Genomic DNA, 12015 nt, shown 5'->3' with positions numbered 1-12015 from the left:
TATTCATAAACTTAGATCATAGATCAACAATTTTTCACATACTTACCTATCATTCTCAAATAGGCTATACAATGTAAACGTACCTAAATCATATATAATTTCACAAAGTCATTCATTTTCTTGGAATGCCCATTTGAACCATTCGGAAATGTAAGGATACACGGATAGATCGGAAAGCATATACAATGCCAACATTCCAGACGTGGTCTTACATGTAATCAAATATTGATGCCATTGTCCCAGAGAAGGTCCTACATTAAAAACAGATACGATGCAAATGTCCCAGACATGGTCTTACACGTAAAAAAAAGTCGATGCCAACGTCTCAAACGTGGTCTCACAAACATATATCAGAAATACTATGTAATGACATATGTATCTCAATTATTCCTAAGGTTCGTACGGGACTTTTTGGACGTCAGAACTTTGTCAATACTTTCTCGAATAGCACATAACTAGCTCGAACATTCATTATCACAATTCAATATCATATGAATAATAAGAATTTAATTCGAACACATTTATTGTATATCAAATTACCTCGTACGGATTCGGATAAACTGAATCGGCTACTCGACGACTTTTGACTTTTTTCGATCTAATTCTGTTTTCTTTAATTCTTAATCTATATAAACTCAAATTTGACTCATTTAATAAAACATTCATTCAAAACAATCCATAAACACAAATTTAGGGCAATTTGCAAACTAGCCCTCACATTTTCATAATATGACACTTTAGTCCCTAATTTACAAAATCCCAAAATACACATAATTTGCATATACTCATGCTTGGCCGAATATTCATAGCTCTCATACAGGTCCACATATTTCATTTATTTCACATTTTAGTCATTGAATTTGCAATTTTCACAATTTAGCCCATTTTACTCAAAATCATCAAAAATCTAAAGACAAAACATATAAACCCAATATCAAACTTTCATATTTCATCATATAACAACATAAAGCTTATAAATTCATCCATGGCACATTTCAAAATCATCAAAAAATTAGAAATTGAGACATGGGCTTGATAGTATTCGAAGCAACGATTATAAAAATGTAAAAATTATCAAAAATCGAACAAAATCCATACTTAATCAGGGAATTCAATGGCTGAACTTTAGGAAGCTTTTCTCTTTTATTTTCTTTGTATTTTCGAGAGTAATAAGCATGAATGAACTAAATTTCATGCATTTTTTTGTCAATTAAACATAATTTATCAAATACCATTTTTAACCTTAATAAAATAATAATAAAAACTTATAATGGTTGTCCATAAAAGTCTATTAACCATGTTAATGGTCCAATTGCCACATAAGGACCTCTCAAAAACAAAGACAAAACAAAAAGGCACTTTTAACATATAGCAGGCAACTTTTACATTTTACGCGATTAAGTCTTTTTTCAAAATTAAGCACACAAACATTCAAATTTTCATACGAGACTTTCACGCATACTCATTCACATATCATAAACACAGAAAATAATATTTAGATATTTTTCTAACTCAGATATGTGGTGCCAAAACCACTGTTATGACTAGGGTCTAAACCGAACTGTTATAATTCTCCCCCCTTAGGGATTTTCGTCCCCAAAAATCTTACCGTTGAACAGATTCAAATATTGCTATCACATAGCATCTTCAGGCTCCCACGTGGCCTCTTCAATATCATGTTGATGCCACATCACTTTTACTAACAAAAATTTCTTATTTCACAGTTCTTTAACCTCTCGAGCTAAGATACCGATCAGCTCTTATTCATAAGTCATATCAGACTGAATTTCAGTCTCAGGCAGAGGAGTCACATGTGAAGGATCGGATCTGTATCATCGAAGCATCGATACATGAAACACATCATGAATCTTTACATCGTGAATCTTTTCTAACTCTGGTGGCAACAACAATCTATATGCTACCAGCCCAATACGCTCGGTAATCTCATACGACCCAATGAACCTCAGACTCAATTTGCGCTTTCTACCAAACCGAAGTACTATCTTCCACGGAGACACCTTCAAAAACACTTTGTCACTGATCTCAAACTCAATATCTTTTCTTTTCAGATCCGCACAAGTTTTCTGAAGATCAGAAGCTACTTTTAAGCTATCTCGGATCACTTTTACTTTCTGTTCAATTTCTTTTATCAAATCAATTCCGTGAATCTTATTTTCACTGAGCTCAGTCCAATACAAAGGTGTATGACATTTGCAGCCATATAAAGCTTCGTATGGTGCCATTTTAATGCTCGACTGAAAACTATTATTATAAGCGAATTCAATCAAAGGCAAATACTGTTCCTATGTACCTTCAAACTCAAGAATGCAACATCTTAACATATCCTCGAGTATCTGAATAATCCACTCGGATTGACCGTCCGTTTGCGGGTGAAAAGCAGTACTGAAGTGCAATTTAGTACCCAGAGAATCTTGTAATTTCTTCTAGAATCGTGAGGTGAATCTCGGATCTCTGTCTGATACAATAGATAATGGCACATCATGCAATCTCACAATATTAGAAATGTATAACTCAACTAATTTATCAAGTGAGTAATCGGATCGAACCGGAATAAAATGAGCTGATTTCGTTAATCAATCAACTACAACCCAGATAGAATCTTTCTTTCTCAGAGACAAGGGCAAACCCGAAATAAAGTCCATTGTCACTAAATCCCATTTCCACTCCAGAACCATAATCGGTTGTAACAAACTAGATGGCACCTGATGTTCAGCTTTAACTTGCTGACAGATTAAACATTTCGAAACAAATTCAGAGATATCTCTTTTCATTCCAAACCACCAGTAATGTTGTTTCAGATCATTATACATTTTCGTACTACCCAGATGCACAGATAACCAACTATTGTGGGCTTCACTTAAAATCATCTGAATTAACTTTTAATTTCTTGGGACACAAATTCTATCTCGGAATCTCAGACAATCATATTTATCTATAACATCTCGAAATAGGGCCTAAATGGAATAGTGGTTGCGAAACCATGAATTTGAGATAGAAAAGTTTATTGCGATTAATTTTATGATTTATCGAGTGATTAGATGCATGTGTTAGAATACCGATAAGAAATTTCAGTGATTGCATGTCCGATTTGCATATTAGGGCTTAATTGCAAAAGTTGATAAATATGAGTTCTAAATGCTAAGGGATTAAATTGAAGTTGCATAATTGAAGTAGAGGTCCTTAAATGGTAATTAGACCATTATATTTTCATGGACAAAAATGGATATACATAGGTAGAAATAACTAAAAATTTTAATAAAGGGCATTTTAGTAATGTGTCAAATAAAAGAATTAAAAAGGGAAAAAGATGGCAAAAATGTGCTCATCTTCTCCCTTAGGTTGAATGTCAAGGGTTCTCCATAGCTAGGGTTTGTTTCAAGATTCCAAGCTCCATAGCAAGTGATTCCAAGCCTCGTTTTTAATGTTCTTTATACTTTTGGAGTCCCGGTAACTTGATTAAGCTTATTCTAGCAATAATTTAACCTAGGGTTTATATTTGGAAAAATACACATAGGTGAAATGTGTTTATTTTGATGTTTTATGGTAGAATATAAAGCTTGAAATTGTGTTAAACAACTTTTGCTAAGCGATTTTACGTGAAAATGAGTAAAATGACATAATCGATAAAAAATACCTAATGTTCATAAGTACATGTTAGAGTGAAAGTCGTTTTGGGCTGAAGCAGCCTCTACTATATTTTTTTAATTAACCAATCTCTATCCGTTGCCATTGAGAAAAAGATTCCACAATAGGTTTGGTCTGATAATCCTGCTGACTATTTTGATTTAAAGATCTTTGGGTGTCCTGCGTATGCTCATGTTGATAATGGAAAATTGGAACCGAGATCCATTAAATGTGTTTTTATTGGTTATAAAGCTTGTGTAAAAGGGTATAAGTTGTGGTGTCCTGAAAATAGAAAAGTTATTATTAGCAGAGATGTTGTTTTTGATGAAACTGCTATGCTACCTAACTTATCTTTTAAAGACTCTTGCAATAAAGAAAATCAAAAGCAGGTGGAGCATCAGATTAATGCATAATCTACATTAGAGTCGACTCCTCAAGTCAGTAAAAAAATTCAGAGTAGAGTTGCTTCTTCACCACAATACTCTGTCGTAAAAAACAGAACTAGAAGAGAAATTAAACCTCTAAAGAAGTATGACGAGGCTGATCTAGTTGGTTATGCTTTAAATGTGGCTGAAGATATATATGCAAACCAAACACCATCTAATTATTCTGAGGTGGTTAGCTGTGTAGACTCAGAAAGTGGATGTTTGCTATGCAAGAGTAGATGGAATCACTCCACAAAAACAGAACATGGGATCTTGTGAAACTTCCTATATGACACCCCTAACCTGTATCTGTATTGGGATAGGTTACGAAGTATTATCGTAGTTTACGAAACAATAACAGATAATTCATGTCATTTACTATTCATATTTTAAACTAATCATATCGTCACTTGAATGGACCCTCGAGGCCCAATTTAAGGATTATAAATAAGTCGGGACTAAATCGGGATTTGAGAAATTTTTCACAAAATTTTAAAATTTTTCTTATATACAACCCGTGTGAGTAGGCCGTGTGGCTCACATGGCCAAGTGACAAGCCCATGTCTCAAGCCGTGTGGGCATTCAATGAAAGGCATACGACCATGTCCCAGCCTGTGTCCATACCCATGTAACTCTCTGACTTAGGTCACACAAGTAGCCACACGCCGTGGGTTAGGCCATGTGTTTATTTTTAATTTTCAAAATTTAGGTGTAGGTTTCACACGAACAAGATACACGCCCGTGTTCTAGGCCATGTGTTACACGTGGCTGAGACACACGCCCGTGTCTCTACCTGTGTGCCCAAATCTAAGCATTCTATTTCTAAATTTTAAGATGCAGGGGACACACAGCCAAACCACATGCCCTGTGTCAGGTCGTGTGTCACACACGGTCAAGACACACGTCTGTATGTCTACCCATGTGGACAAAATAAAGCCATTTCCCAGATCTATCATATACCAACCAATTCAAGCATTATAACCAAACTAATTTTATCATCTAGCATATTATATCATCACAAGCATTCATGTTTATAATCTTACCTTTGATAAACGTACATGTTTAATATAACTCTATTAAACATAGTAAACACATATGTATTTAGCATGATTTAACCTTATAAATATTCCAAAACCAACTATCACTAGCCATTCAATGGCTAGATTTCAAACAACCATTTGCAAGCCAACATTTGGCCAAGTTAACCTATACATGCCATTATACCAAAATAAGTTTACTATTTATACCAAAACGAGCTGGTAGATATTGTGATGATGTTCCGACTGATCTCCAACCTTTGGGATCTTTTGAGCACTATAAAATAGTGAAAAGAAAACCTAGTAAGCATTTAATGCTTAGTAAGTTCGTATAACAGGAATTAAACTTACCAATAACATTTATTAAAATAAGTATTCAATAACATGCTGCCCAACAAATTGGCAATTTGCCTAATCACATAAACTCAATTAAACAAGTTAGTCATATAATTTAGATGTACATCAAAAAAGCATGGATGAGCTTATCATGCTACAAACTTTTAGGTATTTTAGAAGCAATCAAGGCATAATTCTTTTAAATCTTAAAATTTTCTCATGTCAGGAGTTTTGCCTATTGAATCATTGAAATCACGTTGGATAATGTAACAGCCTGTTTTTGGGTCAAATCAGAACATTGGTTTTGGGACCACAAATATGAAGTGAAAATATTTATTTTATTATTTCTTTAAGGCCTATAGCATGATAGAATAATTGTGTGAAAATTTCGTTAAGAAATTTTATCGATTGAGTGCTCAATTTGACTAGAACGACTAAATTTCAATAGGTGCCAAACTGGAGTTCCCTTAGCTAAAGGTGTTTAATTGTTATGAATTCTTAAATTAGAGGCCCTTAAATGGTAATTAGCCAATAGTACTTCTTAGTGGACAAAAATGGACATGGTTAGGTGAATTTCCAAAGTTTTGCATTAACGGTATTTTGGTAAACTAGTAATGAAATAATTTAATAAGCTAAAATAAAGTGCAAATTTTTATTCATCTTCATCCTCATAGCCGAATTTTCAAGTGAGTCCATAGCTAGGGTTTTGGCCACTTTCGAGCTCGATTGTAAGTCCGTTCTTGCCCCGTTTTTAATGATTTCTATGTTTTTGAAGTTGTCTTAACCTAATCTGGCCTTTCCAAGGACTAATTTGAAGAAGGATTAAACTCTAAAATTTGACCCATGATGAATATATGTGTACTTTTATGTTTGATGGTAGAAAATATATGTTTGATGTTAGATAAACGACATTTACAAAGTGATTTTTGATGAAAATGTTAAAAAGGGGACCTATTTGTAAAAGGTTGTAAAATGTGTGGTAAAATGTGAATAAATGGAAAATGTGGGCTATCATGAGCATGAAAAAGGTTCGTCTAGGCTTGGGTTGTGAAGAAATTGAAAGAAATTCATTTTACGAGCCTAGGACTAAATTGTAAAATGTCAAAAAATTAGGGGTAAAAATGTAAATTTTGCCAAAATGTGTTTTTGGGCTGAATTGGATAATGTGATTATTAAATAAGTTAAATGTCGTATTATAAATCAAGAAAAATGAAGTTCAAGTCTAGATCAGGGGAAAAACAAAGTAATTGACGAATAGATCCCTTTGGCCATTTTTGTAATCGATGTAAGTTTGTATGTTAAATAAACTTTATTATAATTGTATTTTAAATGCTTTAATACTTCATGAATTGTATAAATGACTCTACAGACATGTAGACCATGTTTTGGCAAATGGGAAATCCCAATCGAACCTTAGGAATAGATTAGGATACGAGTGACATGTCACGAAGGTTATATGTTATGTGATTCAGGTGCTGGTCCTGTAGGTCCTACTAATGGCTGAGTATACTGGCATATGTTGCGGTTACTTGACAGCTTGTGTGAGCAGCACCAAGTAGCAACGTCTTGACTAACAGCTTGTGTGAGCAAGCTCGTTAATGGCTCGAGAGCGAGCATATATGTGTTATGAGATAGAGGTAGCAATGGCTACATATGTGGCACCTTGTGTGCAAAGGTTTTCTCGGGTATTCGACAATATTATTCTGAGTGGTTCATTGGGTACGAAAAAGATGAGAATAAGTATGAAATTATTACAAGATGGTACAGGTATGTACTTAAAGCTTATGATTAATAATTCGTGAAATGACGATTTCAAGGTAAGTTTGTGATGGAAGTCAATTATGATCATGAGATTATGGTAAAATGCATTATCTTATATTATGTTACTTGAATGTTAAATGGATGGTAATAATTGTTTTTTTCCTTCATACGAGCTTACTAAGCTAAATAGCTTACTCCGTTTTATTTTCCATGTTTTATAGTGTCACCAAGCTAGCTCGGGTTGGAGATTATCGGAGTTCGCATCATACTATCAAACTTTTATTTTGGATACTGATAAATGCCAAATTATACATATCTATACCCCAAATACTTAGCATATTTATGGATGTTTATTACTAGATTTGTGGATTTTGGTGCTCTTAATCCAATTATTTCATGTTTTGTACTCAGGAGAGCAGTAAGAGTCGAAAGGAGCCAAAAACGAGTTAAAAAGGGACAAAACGGACCAAATCGAGAAGATGACACAGCCTAAGCCTTGCCACACGAGCATCTCACACGCCCGTGGCCTTCGGGGGTGTCAACCAAGGTTTTCACGATTCACACGGCCGTGTGCAATTCAAGGGATCAAACACGGCCTGGTAATCACGTCACACGGCCGTGGCACACGGGCGTGTCCCTTTTTCAAAGAGTTGTATTTTACACGGAAAGGGTACTTAGGGAGGAAGAAAGCCAATCCAAAGCCCATATAAACACCCTAAGTGTGACCTAGAAAGAGGCTGCTCTTTCCAGAACTTTTCTTGGTTTACGGAACCACACGCCAGGAATTACTTGAAGAAAGCCAGACCATCCATCTCAAAAGCTGGAGCTACTCCAAGACTGAAGATCTCTCTCAGAATTCCTTAAGGGTTTTAGAGTTTTCTTTATATTTTATTATTTTTATACTTTTGAGATGTACTCTTATTTTATTATGAACTAAACCCCTTAGATACCTGAGGGGGATAAAACCTATGATGGATCTTGTTATTATTATCTGAACTGTATGATAAATATTTGATTTGTTCTTAATTTTGTGTTCTTAATGCTTGAGTTAATATTCCAGGTATTAATTCATGATTTGATGTGCTTATGTAGAGGAGGAATAGACCCTACCTAAGAGTAGATTTCGCATAATTAAGCGGAGTTGATCAAACGCCTAGAAATAGGGTTACGAGATTTTGTCAGATTAGGGTGAAACCTAATATGGGAGTCCATAGAGTGATTTACTGCTTCCCTAGGAGTTTTAATTAAGGAAGAAATTTCGATTAATTCAACTGAGGGTTAGACGTTATTAGTCTCGAAAGGGATAATAACATAGGTTAGGGAGTCTCACGGATCAAGTCAAGTGAATAAATCGTCCGGTTCAGAGTCAGATAACAAGTGAAATCTAGGTGGATTCCTCCTTGGGTGTCATCTTCATCAATTGCTTTTCTTCAAGTCTTTTTCCAAATTTTCTCTTTGCTTTAATTAAATTAGTTAATTAGTTTAAATAATTAGTTTAATAAACAAACCATTTTTTTTCTTGGTTAGATAATAAAAAGATAGTTATTACTAGTACTTTTGGTTCCCTTGGTTACGATATCCCGGTCTTGCCATTACTATACTATTGTTTGATAGGTGCGCTTGCCTTTTCATCGTGATAATAGTTAGTCTAGGTTTGATCTTCATTATAAATATTTATTACTTGTTACGAATCACGCGATCAAGTTTTTGGCGCCGTTGCTAGGGAGCTGAAATATTAGGAACGCTAAATTTTTATTACTTTAGCCATTTATTTTTCTTGCAATTTTATTCTATTTTATTATTTATTAATTTACTTTTTCTCTTTCTTGGCAGGTTTTTATAGTTTATGACTAGAAGAAACCCGTCAGGACCATTACTCTTTAACGATGAAATCGATCGTACAATTTGCAAAAATCAAAGAGAAATAAGGCGTAAGTTTACGATACACGGAGAACGAGCGAGAAGGCAATACTCAACCCCCAACCGAAGAGATGGCCGAAAACCCAGGCAATCAGCTGCCTTCTGCAATTGCAGCTAATCAAAATCCTGCTCCACGTACTATGTATGATTATACTAAACCTTCTTTAACAGGAATTGAGTCTAGCATAGTTAGACCTGCTATTGTTGCAAATAATTTTGAACTGAAACCTAACACAATTCAGATGATACAGCAGTTTGTTCAGTTTGATGGTTTGCAGGATGAGGATCCCAACACGCATTTGGAAAATTTTCTTGAATTTTGCGATACATTCAAAATCAATAGGTTTTTGATGATGCCATTCGTCTTCAGTTATTTCCCTTTTCACTGAGAAACAAAGCTAAATAGTGGTTGAACTCGTTACCACGAGGGTTTGTCACTACTTGGGAACAAATGACCGAGAAATTTTTAGTAAAATATTTTTCGCTGGCTAAAATGGCTAAATTGCTTAATGATATCTCTTCTTTTGTGCAGATAGATTTAGAAACACTTTACGATGAATGGGAGAGATACAAGGACTTACTGAGAAGGTGCCCTCACCATGGGTTACCGCTTTGGCTGTAAGTTCAAATGTTCTACAATGGTGTGAATCATCAATAAGACAAATGATTGACGCAGCTGCTGGCGAAACCATCAACAATAAAACACCGGAAGACGCCTATGAATTTATAGAGGAGATGTCACTGAAAAACTATTAGTGGCAAGTTATGAGGACAAAGCCAACGAAAACAACGGTGTCTATAACATCGATTCAGTCATCATGCTCTCAAATCAGGTAGAACTTCTCAATTAAAAGATTGATAGTTTTCTTGGTTCTACGTAGGCATATCCAGTAATAATGTGTGACTCAAGTGGAGGAGGTGTGCATACAGAATATCAATCCTTCAACCCCACAACCAAAAAGGAACAAGTCAACTATATCGGTAACAATAACTTTAGATCTCAAAATAACCCATACAATAATACTTATAATGTAGGTTGGAGGAACCACCAAAATTTTTCCTGGGGAGGTGAAGGAAATCCAAAGCTACAAAATCCTTAGGGTTTTCAATAGCCACCTTATCAACCGGAGAAAAAATCAATTTCAACAGACACCTTATCAACAGGAGAAAAAATCAAACCTTGAAGAGATGCTTTCTAAATTCATCTCGCTGATAGAAACCCGTTTCCAAAATACTGAGACAACACTTAAGAATCAACAAGCATCGATCCAAAGACCAAAAACTCAGATAGGCCAGCTGTCCAAACTAATCTCCGAACGACCACAAGGTAGCCTACCAAGTAATACTGAACCTAATCCGAGGGAACACCTCAATGCAATTAGCACTCAAGATACGGAAGGATTCATTACACTTAAGCCAGAAATACAATAAGAAAACGCGATGAACAAAGGACAAGAAGAGGTAAACAATAATGATCCCAAATAGGTAAGTACAAATCATGAACCTCGTGTGCCATATCCTAAAGTGATGACGAAAGACAGAACAGAAGAACAATTCGGTAAGTTTTTCAAACTCTTAAAGAAATTACATATTAACTTACCCTTTATTGAATTTCTTTCGCAGATGCCCAACTCAGCAAAATTCTTAAAGGAACTTCTGAGCAATAAAAGGAAATTAAACGCTACATCGCATGTGGAACTCATTGCAGTCTGCTCAGCTATTCTAAAGAATAAGCAACCTAACAAATTGAAAGATCCAGAGAGTTTTACAATTCCTTGCTTAATTGCTAGTCTATCTGTGAATAATGCTTTAGCTAATCTAGGGGCAAGTATAAACGTTATGCCATATAAAATGTTTAAATGACTAGGTCTCAGTAAACCCAAACAGACTAGGATGTGCATACAATTGGCTGACAAAATAGTTAGATTTCCTAAGGGTATTATTGATGACGTTCTCGTTAAAATTGATAAATTTATTTACCCAGTAGACTTCGTTGTCTTAGATATGGATGAGGATAACGAGATACCTTTAATTTTAGGATGACCATTTTTAGCAACTGCCAGAACCATTATTAATGTAGGCACAAGAGAGCTAACACTTCGTGCAGGTGACGACGCAGTAACACTCCAAGCACGCGACTTAGTCAAAACCTTTAAGACTCAAGATAATGCTATAAAAACTGTCGATGATAAAACTAATATTCAATCGTCCTTGCAGGAACCTCCTCGAACAAAGACAACAGAGACAGTGCGCTACTATCATGAAGAAAACAAAGACGTCCATGAAGAATGAAGACTACGGATAGAGGAGCTAGACGAATGGCGAGAACACAAACCGAGCACACATGATAAACTGAAACTACGTAAAAACAAGCCCGATACCTCGCCTATTCAACTTCAGGTCGGCGATATAGTCTTACTAGATGCCGTTGATCCTCACATTGTGACTACCACACCAAATGAGGAAATCCCTCTTACGGTACTTAGTATTTTTCCATTTGGTACAGTAGAGGTGAGTCATCGCAAGTTCCACACTTTTAAGGTAAACAACACCCGTTTAAAACCTTATTTTAAAATTGACAACAGGAATGAGGATTATGAACTCCTCGAACCGCCATGATCATTCAACGGAGAGGTAAGTCGAGCTTAGACTATAAATAAGCGCTTCTCGGGAGGCAACCGGAGCACTAACATATTTTGATTTCTTTATTTTTATTTTCTCACACTTTGAATCAATTAATTAATCTTTGAATTGCAAAGTTTTTCAGCACACACGGCTAGGCACACGGGCTTACCTAAATCCGTGGCCAAACAGGGGAAGAGATACGGCCGAGTTGAAGCAGGACATGATTTCCCCAAAACACGGGGTGCGATAAATCCCCACGGCCGTAC

The 12015-nt window shown here is 35.4% G+C and overlaps 1 non-coding gene across 1 annotated transcript; it reads right to left on the bottom strand.

The window, feature by feature from the left end:
* Positions 1 to 9623: 9623 nt before the first annotated feature.
* Positions 9624 to 9730, bottom strand: LOC128279634 (small nucleolar RNA R71). Its single transcript, XR_008269833.1, has one exon. It is a non-coding gene; the product is annotated as a small nucleolar RNA R71 (small nucleolar RNA).
* Between the last annotated feature and the right edge of the window lie 2285 nt (positions 9731 to 12015).

This window comes from Gossypium arboreum, chromosome 8 (genome assembly GCF_025698485.1).
Source record: "Gossypium arboreum isolate Shixiya-1 chromosome 8, ASM2569848v2, whole genome shotgun sequence".
NCBI classification, from domain to species: domain Eukaryota; kingdom Viridiplantae; phylum Streptophyta; class Magnoliopsida; order Malvales; family Malvaceae; genus Gossypium; species Gossypium arboreum.
Note: the sequence above shows the minus strand (reverse complement) of the source record. Positions and strands in the feature narration are given on the sequence as shown.